Genomic DNA, 11,331 nt, shown 5'->3' on the forward strand with positions numbered 1-11,331 from the left:
TTGTAAGGTTTTTCTAAAAAAATAGATTAAAAAAAAAGTTAAATAAATATTCTATTAATATTCAAAATATAAGAATAGACCTCACTTGAAGATATCGCCTTAGACCCCACAATACCTTGAGTCGGCCCTAATTCCAAAGGCACCAATGACGTACTATACGTATTGATATTTGAGAGGCTATAAAATTTGAGAGCATGCAGTTACATCCGGTATTGTAAATTTTAGTGAAATTTTAAAGTAAAAATTATTTTAAGAAAAAAAAAATGAACTACCTACTTTTCAAATACACTTTACAAATCATTATTTATTTTTTTATACATCCAATTCAAATATTCATCCTAAATTCATTTTTTTTTAAATTTAATTTTTGAGAGAGAGAATAAAAGTTTACAAAAGCTATAGTGCTCCCTAAATTTGTTGACCATTGTAATGCTTACAAAAATTTGTATAGTATTTAATAGCCGGTTTTGAAATTGGAGTCCCACATCGTGCATACGTACTTGGTTAATTTGAGCTTTATAAATAACTAGTCGCAGATTCACACGATGCGTGGAAATAAATAATTATTTTGTATTGTAATATAATGTATAATTTTTTCTCTAAAATTTGTTGAAGATAATTTTTTCTCCCTAAAAAATAAACTGTTTCTATTTGGTCCAATTATGTCTACTTCGGTCCCATTTAATCCAATTAGGTCTACTACAGTCCACTTGGTTAATTTTGGTCCCCTTAAGTCCATTTTAGACTAATTGGACCATAAATTGATTCTTTTTGTAGGTTGCATTTTCAAGTTTAACTCAAAAATTCATTTTTTTTCTCTTAATTTTTGGGTTGAAAAGTATGATTTATTATATTTGGGCTAAACTTTTTAGTTTTGAGTTAAAAAATACAAAGAAAATAGACATTAGAAATTAGAAATATGAGCCCTAAAAATCTAGTAAAAATGATAAATATTTGAAAGTCTGATTCAATCCATATTGGTTCTATTCGGTCCATTCCGCCTTCTTCGATCCAATTTAGTCATATTCAGTCAATTCTATCCACTTTGGTTATATTCAATCCACTTTGATCCTATTTGATTCACTTTGGTTCTATTTGGTCCTATTAGGTCCATGCTATCCACTTTGGCCCACTTCAGTCCTATTTGGGACATTAGGTAGGATTTGGTCCTAATCGGTCCATTTTGTCCACTTTGGTCTTATTCAGTCCACATTGGTTTACTTTGGTCTTATTCAGTCCACATTGGTCTACTTTGGTCCTATTTAGTCCACATTGGTCTTATTTGGTCCCATTCTGTCCACTTTGGTCCTAATTTGTCCATTGGTTCATATTCAGTCCACTTTGGTCTTATTTGGTCCATTCAGTCCACCTTGTTCCTATTCGGTTCATTTGGTCCACTTTGTTCCTATTTTTCTCGTTCTGTCCACTTCGGTCCATTTTGGTCCACTTCAATCTATTTTTGAGCACTTACATAATGGGAAAAAATATGTTTGGGTTGAAAGCACCTATTCTAAATCCAAAATTATTAAAAATGTGTATAAATATCAAACTCTTAATATCTAAAATCTTAAGCATAACATTTATTATTGCTATACTTTTTTTGAGTCACATTAACATATTATTTTAGTCCACTTTAGTATGGCTAAATTTAAGTTAAAGTCTTTCTAAACATAATGCTATGAATATAAAATGTAATCTTTAGGGCAGTTATTATTTGTTATAATGTCGTTATTTTTAAATGAATTGCATGAGGTTGATTATGTATTTAAGAATATATATATATATATATACACACACACACACACACACACATATATATATATATATATGTATGTATGTTTGTATGTATGTATGTAAAATTTTTATTTAAATAAATTATTCAATGTATTCATTTTCTAAAAAGAGACTATCATGATAATCAAAACTCATATCAAAATTATTTTGAATATGTACAATTTATTCTCTAAATTTTATTGTAGAGAGAAAGAGGCTACTTGTGATGAGGAGCTAAAAAAATACAATACCAAAACGTATGAACCCAGAATAGAGTTTTAAAAATCACAATGATTCATCAATATAAAGTAGAGTTGCAATAAAGAATTTAAGAGAGAGAGACAGAGAGAGGGAATAACCACTTTTTCAAGAGAGAATCTGAGTGAGAATAATAAGAAATTTGTAGAAAATAATATGAGAAGAAAAAAAAAAGTAATAAACACCAAATTATCCAAGTCATGTTATGTTATGTAATAAAATAATCTTATATTCTTATATACTATCTTTATAATGCAATATGATAATATCTATGAAATCAAAGAGAATAAAAAAAGATAAAAACTTAAAAACACAAAGTTTAATCACACCAACTCAAAGTAGAGTTCCAAATAATACAAAAATTCATCAACCTAAAGTAGAGATGCAAGAACAATAAAATCCACCAAAAATGTGAAAAAAAAAAATCTTGAGAGAGAAATAGCCTTTTATGATTGGGAAAACTATGTATAGAATGAGAAAGAGAATTGTAAATTTATAGTAAGACGAGAGGAATAAGAAAAGAAAAAAAAAAAAGGAAGACAAATGGATAAAAGAAAATTGATATTAATGTAGATAACAGTAGGGAGATGAAAATATAAAAGAGAGGGAAAAAGTTTGAGAAAGTAAAACAATAAGTTGAGAAATTAATACGGAAAAAAAAGAGTTAAAAAAGAGAGAGAGAATGTTGAAAATGGGTGGATGATGTGGTTGTTGATGTGGCTTAACAAGAGCGTAATAGCAATAAATGCTACGCTTCAACTTTTAGATATATATAGATATAGATTACAAGAAATTTTAATTGTAACTAGACTAACCCTTAAAGAATATAGTGTAAATATAGTTAGCTATTTTCTTTAGGTCGTTACAAATGGTACTATAAGTCCACAGCAACTAACAAGGCCAAATCCAGCCACATTCTGGGGTGGGTCATTTTTTTTTTTTTTTTTTTTTTTAAATTTTTTACCAATTGTTTACAAGGATGTAAAAAAAAAATTATTTTAATGAGGAAAGTGAGACAAAAAGGTAGAGAGGAAAGAGAGATGGATGAGAAGAGAGAGAAACTGATTTTTATATTATTTGTTGGTATAGTTTATATTATTTTAATAAGTTGTATGTAAAAATAGAAATTGGAATGTTGGGTAAGTTATAAAATGAGATGATACAATAGATAAAGTAAGTTTTGAGCATGTAAAATAAACACTTTTTTGTATCCCCAAATGCTAGTGCTTTGATGAGGATGTTAAACGGAGAGATTGTGATGTTAAGTGGGCCCTTTAGTGTTTTCGTTTTTTGTTTTTTTGTTTTTTTGTTTTTTTGTTTTTTTGTTTTTTTTTTGTTTTTTTTGCTTTTTGCCTTTCTTTCTTTCTTTCTTTCAATATACTTGACTAAAATACAAGGCTCGCCAATTTGGCTAAAAAGTTGTTCCAAAGATTATATTTTTCCAAAGAGTTGGGTGTTAATGCTCTAACATTTTTCGTTTTTCTTGTCATTTTGACATATTGATATCTATCGAGGACGTTTTTGCGACAAGGGCCGAAAATGCGAGAATGACCCAAATCTCCCCTTGGGTTCTTTAGAAGTGTTTATTTGTGGAGAATCAAGCCCAAAATTCCAAATGTGTAATAAACAAAAGGCTAATGGTGCTTTGACAAGAGAAAATCAAAATGCTAATAATGAAAGTGCAGAAAAAGCATAAAAACATAACAAGTCTGAAACTTCGACCTATAGTCACACTGAAGAAGAAATTGAGGAAGGTCGTGAGGAAGAGAGGGAAGGTTCCCCTATACCCATATTTCCACCCCTAAGGTTCAGAATTGTGAGAATGTCTCTTGGCTAAGTAGGTTTTTGCTCTCAAGTTTCAGCTCTATAGGGAAAACTTGGTTTAACAGGTTTGAAACTTCGACTCACAGTCACACAGAAGAGGAAATTGAGGGAGGTCATGAGAAAGAGAAGGAAGGTTCCCCTGTACCCATATTTCCACCCCCAAGCTTCAGAATTGTAAGATTGTTGACTAACTGAATGGGCTTTTGCTCTGAAGTTTTAGGTCTTTAGGTAGAACGTGGCCTTTCTTTTTATGAGCTGAAGAGAGAGTTTTATATAGAGTTTGGGGTGTTGTTCTTGACTGGTTTTTGAGTAGTGAAAGAGGCTTTTATCCCCTATGATACCAATTTGATATTTTGGCTTGGGTTGCTTTTGTTTAGGGAAGAGTTTGATAAGCTTTTTACATAATTTTGGAAATAAAGGAGGTTTGCTTTAATTGGTTGCCTTTGGTCAGACATTTCAGACCATTGGGAGGCTCACCTAAGTGAGGTCTAGCAGATGGTGTTGGCCAATGGAAGCCAAATATGTTTTAAAGGTAAAAGTGAGTTAGAGCAGAAACTTTAGGCTACAGTCACCCAGAGCATAAAAACTATTTTGGGGTGGAAATTTTGGATACAAGACCTATTCCATGAGCTTGAGGTGCTACTAGTATCCCTTGCCCACTTGGTAGCACGCATGGGCTAGGCTCATGTAAAAGGTCCGAAAGGAACCGACCCATACTCTCCGAACCACACTTCCTCAATTTCCCCCAATAAGTCGCATGGGCTTGGGCCATACTTAAAAGAATAAAATAAAATATAATACATGAATTGAGCTCACAAGGAAGTCGGGCTTGGTTGAATCGGGTTTGTAGAAAATGTGTTGCGAAAATGGGTATCAACACTATCCTAAGCCAATTATTATAATTATTAACATAATTATTATTGATAATTAGATAATTACAACAAAAATGAGGATTTAAATTCTGAATGTTTCTGTTAGAAACGCCAAAAGGGGCCAATTGAAGTATAAAACTCTTGACATCCCAACCCAATTAAATGGTGGATAATTTTGGCCAAATATTTAATTATCTATGAACTCCATGTTGGATTGTAATAAATTTATACATATTTGCGGTTCTTTAATGGGGCACCTATAAGATGCGTTAATTATCACATTTTGTATTTCACCAATCATGATATAATATGGTATGTCCTAGATTGTTTTTCATGTTAAACTTTAGTATATATATATATATTTTTGAGAAAAGTTAAACTTTAGTATAAAATTTCCTAAGAAAAGTAAAAAGAATATATTACAAGTTATAATTAATAGAACACAAAATTTTGTATTAGCAGCATTTATAATGGCTCCAGAAGGACCAGAACCATCACAGTCCTTAACAAGTCTTTGGACTTTGGGTGTATCATGTATGTTTTATTTCTCTATTCTTCTTTTAAGCGTGTCTTTGACGATTGAAGCACAAGGAATAACTGGTACGAGTATTTCTTCAAGTCAAGCACCATGCATATGGATGAACCATTGCGGCCTCCACGGTTGCTTATGAGCATTCTAGACTTGAATTTCATTTTGCGTAGTACAGGTTACAAACCATAAAGAAAAATTGATACAACACAGAGAAGATTTTTAAGGTATTGTCATTGTAATACGCAACACACACACATATAATATTTATTTATTTTTTCCATGGATGTTCATCAAACAATATGGTTCTCAAGTCTCAAACTGAACAAAGCACTTCCTAATTAATTAAGTTTCATTCTCCCCACCAGCATAAATTTCTTGGTTCCTCAGCAACCATAGTGAAACTGCATGTAGGGGGTTCATTTTTGGTTCTTATGAGAAAGAAATTCTTGAGATACCCATTTCATTGTTGGTCGAGACTTTGGTTTGGAATGTAAGCACGCAAATGCAATTGTAGTAACAAGGAAAACATCTTGTGCAACTAGACGGTTTGGAGGTGGGAGACGTTGGTCTAAAATTTCATTTAGCATCACATTTTGAGGTGACGATGATGATAATGAAGTCAAGAGTTCACCTAGATGTCTTTCCATTAATATTTCTAGTGCCACCACACCAAAGCTATAAACGTCACATTTTTCAGTCACCACCATAGTATATGCCAATTCTGAATAGAAAGGAAGAAAATAAACAGTAAAAATGTATTACAAAATGTAATGCCTTTTGTTTTCCCTAAATTTATATTTTTAACTATTTCCATTGTACACTTTTTTTTTTTTGAAGAGATTAATCAACATTTAAAAATAATGAAAGTGATTATTTGTTACCACGCATATATGGTTCGGCTCGTATAACAAATTAACAATAAAGTAAGTTAAGTAGCTTGATTATAAAGAAAACTCACGGCTAACTTTTTTAAAATAATAGGTAATTAAGGTATATTTCAAAAAGAGTAATTCACCTGGAGCAACATAACCATAAGTCCCAGCAAGTAAAGTTTGATTAGAGGAATTAGGATCAAGAAGTCTAGCCGTGCCAAAATCAACGACAAAAGCCTCTAACTCAGAGTTCAATAGAATATTGTTGCTACTTATATCTCGATGAACAATTACTTGGACACATTCATGATACATGTAAGATAAGGCATGTGCTATGCTTTTGATGACATTCATCCTTTTCATCCAATCCAATTCCACAGCATCAAAATCATTGCTTAATTAGGACAAAAAACAAGCTTCCCATTTCCATGTACTCATAGACCAAAAACATGCATCTTTTATGCAAACAGTAGCCGTATAGTTTAACAATATTTCTATGCCGGATCTCTATTAACATTTTGACCTCGTTTTTGAAACTTTTGTCAAAAGTTGGGTCCTCAGCTTCTAAGCGATGAAGTTTCTTTAAGGCAACCACTTTACCATTTGGCAATTGTGCCATAACTGTCTGTTCCAATACAATATCTAATGTCGAAGTCCTTTATTGCTTCAATGATGTTTTCATATGCAATTTTTCCGTCATAATTCCCTATTGAGAACAAGTCCCCATTCTTTGTTTCCCCTGATTGCTCAGATTTTGGTTTCCTAGTCCCACATCGAAAGAGGAAAAAAACACCCAAGAATTAAAAACCCAGGCAAAGAGCCAAGTGGAACTAAAAACTTTATTTGTTGGAAAATTGATCTATTATTGTTTGGTGAAGATGGAAGGGAAGGAGGGAAACCTTTGATATCACCGTATAAATCTTTGTTGCCGATGAATATGTAAGTTGTATGACCTAAGTAGCCATTTGGGGTCCGACCATGCAAGGAATTGTATGAAAAGTTTATTTCTTTTATGGAATTTGAAAAATCAGGAATGTTTCCAATAAGATAATTGTAGCTGAGATCTAAGATCTCTATACAATGTGAATCTCCTAGTTCAATTGGAATCTCTCCAGTGATAATGTTATTATTGAGGAACAAGTAACTCAAATTCTTCATGTTGCAATTTCTGGGGGAATGGAACCATTGATTTGGTTTGAAGAAAGAGATAAGAAGGGCAAATTGGTTAGATGACCTAGAGACGAAGGGATTGGACCAATGAGCTTATTTTGTTGTAGGTCCAAATTTAATAGATTCTTTGACAATCCAATTTCAGAAGGAATAGAACTGTTGATTTCATTAAAAGACAAATCCAGATTGGAAAGATTGGTTCAAAGGCCAAGAGTTGGAGGGATTGGTCCACTAAATCTGTTATTACTCAGACTTAAAATAAGAAGATTCTTTAAATTTCCCAGTTCTTTAGAGATGGAACCACATATTAGATTAGAAGAAATGTTAAAGGTCACTAATTGAGTGAGCTTTGCAAGGGAAAGAGGCAAGTCACCAATAAGATTATTATGGGATAGATCAAGGTAGGTGAGTTTCGAAAGGGTGCCTATCTCTAATGGAATCCTCCCCGACCCCGAGAGCTGAGTGTATGAAAGATTAAGACTGAATAAATTTGGAAAGGAAGAGAAGTTGAATTTACTTATCTTATATCCCAGTCGAAACCATGCCAAGTCAATCTTGGCGACGCTTCCGCCGTCATTGCATATGATTCCATCCCACCGGCAAAGACTTGAGGTATCGTTGGAATATTCACTCCACCATCCACTCTCCAGTATAGCCTTTGCTTCTAGTTCTAGCGCTGATGATTTAGATGCGGCCACAAAGGACATAGTTGTGGCATGCATGAAGATACAAAGAACCCATAATGCTACTATCCGAATGGAAATGGAGACAGAGGGAGCCATGTTAAAAAAAAAAAAAAAAACTGTGTATGATTATATTGATGAGTTCAATGAACAAATGGTTGATTGTTATATATATATATATATGTTCAGGACTCAAAAGAGTAAACACACCTTAATAATTGAAACGCGGAATTGATCAGACCCAAGACTTTGAAAGTCACATGAATGTGTCGCAAGATTCTCCCGCAATCATCGTTGAAATTTCTCTTCGAAACTTCCTCCTAATGCAATTTGAAGTCAATATTTCCGCAATTCATTGTCGTTGGTTGTATTTTTTTTTTTTTTGTTTTGAGAAGACCGTTGCTGTTAGTTGACAGTTAATCCAGATTTATCGGGAAGACTTATTGAGAAAGGTGCAGTTTGGTGGATTGAGATAAGGCACGTGATGCAATTACTATCAATAGTTGAGACTGATTGTTGCAAAAACAACTTTCAATCTTAACTATTGATTAAAAAAAGTTTTAAAAAGTAAAAAGTAAAAATTTAAAAAGTGAAATGTGAAATAATTTGGTGAGAGAGAGGAGGTATTGCACGAGATCTTAATCCCAGTTTGGCTTCCGACTCATTGCAAAGAAGCTGACTACTGCTGTCATGGTCCATATTGTTGTGCATATATAAGGTCCACCAATCCGCAAACCCACATGGTTAAGTCTTATCGTTCCAAGTCTACTACATATTGAACAAAGAGCTCACAAGTCACAACTTAGGAACATTAATTATGTATTTTTATTTATTTTTTAATGAGTTATAAAAATTTTATTATATAGTAATAGAACTATGGCTTTCTACAGATTAAGACATATCGGGTTTGGACTCAACCCTCAATCAACTTGACTTGATCAAGTGGTGTAAAAATAAACCGGCCATTGGACGCTACTAACCAGGGGTCCAATCAATTTTGGCTCAGGTGACTGACGATCAATTTTGGATGAAATTGAGGAAGCAACGGCAGTGAGCTTGTCGCTAGATATCAATGAAATTTTGATGGATCTCAAAGAGATCTAGACGAATTTGATGCTGAGAGAGATATTTGAGGATGAAGGTTAGGGTGATGGCAGTTTCCAGCGATTGTGGATTTGGTCGGTTCTATTTCCGTCATGTTTCAAAACCTAAAACCACCTTTCAACTCTCACCCCTTTGTTTTTGATGTTAGAGACCTGCCATCGACCGCTAGCTACTTGGATCGAGTCAATTTTGGTTCGGGTGGCATAGGGTTAGGTGGTTTTGTTGAGTTGTTGGTTGGTTTGGACAGCCCTACATAGAACTTACAAAATGACGTGTCATCATTTAAAGTGAGACAATGATTGTCCAAAAATTTAAGATGGACATAATAATGGAAATAGACATAAGTTCCAAAATGAAATGTTTTCATAAGTTTGACACTTTAATTGACAAAATTAAAAATTTAAGATGTAATTTGAAACATGATATAAAATTTGAGATTTTATATAATTTCCTCAAAGAATTAAAGGATCCATTGGTTTTTGTCCCAGTAACTTCTTTTAAAAAGCTTTTTAACATGTTTTATCAAGGAAAAAATCGTTTTTATTTTTATTTTTATTTATTTTTTTTAGCATTTTTATGCCAAAAAAAGTTGAAAAAGGCTCAAACAAGATTATTATCAATGTGGAGGTAGTATGTGTGGAACCCATACATTGTGAGAAAGATATTCCATGCATTTGATATGGAATATCCATTTTTATACGAGTGAGTTAGTTCTTATAGCGTGAGGTACGTAGTATATGCGGGACCCATACACTGTGAGAAAGATATTCCATGCATTTGATATGTAAAATCCATTTTCATGAGTGAGTCCATTTTTATAGTATCTTCTCTTCTTGTTTTATTAGTATAGAGTATAAAGACCCAACGGATTTCAAAAGGAAAAAGCTAAAATACAAAATTCATCATTTATGCTTTATTAGAATTTATTTTTGTTATCTAACTTTGTTTTCGTTCATTTCAGTGCTCTAAATTTCAAGTTTATTCAATTAAGAGCATCTCCAACAGGGCTGGCCATCTCCAAATTTTGGAGAGAAAAGCCACTGTTCACACAAAATCAGCTCTCCAGCAGCCTCTCTATCTCCAAAAAAAATTTTAGATTTGCTACAGTAGCTCTCCAAGTCTGGAGAGCACTGTAGCAATCACTGTAGATTTTGCAAACATTATTTCTCCTTAAATTAATCCCGGTTGAATTAAAAAAATATTTTTTTCTCTTTCCTTCCTTTCTCTTTCTTCTTCACTCTCTTTCTCTCTTCTTTATCCCAACGACTACAAAACGCAGAATACAATCCAAACACTAAAACAATTTTTCTCATAAACCAAATGAAATCAGAAAAAAAAAAAGAAAAAAAAAGAAAAGAGAGAGACCTATTCATGAGCAAAAGAATTAATTCAATCTCAATAATCACAACCGATTAAAATTTTTAATTTTCACTCAATAATCACAACGGTAACAACAGAACTATTCTTGATCTTTTCTCTCAAACATCTCTAAACTCAGTCTCAATCAAAATACAAACTCAAATCACAATTTTGTATTCTGTTCAAATTAGAACAAAAAAAAAAAAAAAGAAGCAAAGCTGACCCATCTGAGCCTTGGTGGGGAGGAGGATATGCGGTGGTGGGAGAAGGACAAGCGGACGATCTTCATGTGTGAGAGAGAGCTCCAGCCGAAGTGCTGCTAGAGAAGAAAAGAAAAAAAAAAAAGAATAGAGCTCCAGCCGAATGCTGCTAGAGAAGAAAAGAGCTGCTAGAGAAGAAAAGAACAAAAAAAGAAAAGTGCTCAGGAGAAAGTGCTAGAGAAGATAGAGATAAGGGAAAGGTGTGGAGGAGAAAAAAAGAGGAAAAAAGAAAAGAAAAGAAACATGTGGAGGAAAAAAAGAGATAAGGGAAAAATAAAAAATCCTAATTGAAAAATACTACCATAATATTTTTACAATATTTTCACAATAAATTTTAAGTAACAAATTATTATTAGTTAATATTGGCGAGTAAAAAAATAATTTCAGTGGTGGGTACAAATTAAAACTAGTAATAACTTTCCACATAAATTTTGTTGTGAAAGTATTGCGTAAAATGTTGTGAACATAGCACTTTTCATTGAAAAATATAGTTGTTAAAAAAAGAATAAATGATGATTAAAAAAGAATAAACAATGAATGAAGAAATAATATTTAAATGAGATAGAGAATGGGATAGAGAATCTGTTGGAAAGTGTATTTGAAAAAGTGGGTAGCTAAAAGCTA

The 11,331-nt window shown here is 32.6% G+C and overlaps 1 pseudogene; it reads right to left on the reverse strand.

The window, feature by feature from the left end:
• Positions 1 to 5,675: 5,675 nt before the first annotated feature.
• LOC115972017 lies at positions 5,676 to 8,083 on the reverse strand (annotated as a pseudogene).
• Positions 8,084 to 11,331: the final 3,248 nt, after the last annotated feature.

The sequence above is a fragment of the Quercus lobata genome, chromosome 2 (assembly GCF_001633185.2).
Source record: "Quercus lobata isolate SW786 chromosome 2, ValleyOak3.0 Primary Assembly, whole genome shotgun sequence".
Lineage (NCBI taxonomy): Eukaryota > Viridiplantae > Streptophyta > Magnoliopsida > Fagales > Fagaceae > Quercus > Quercus lobata.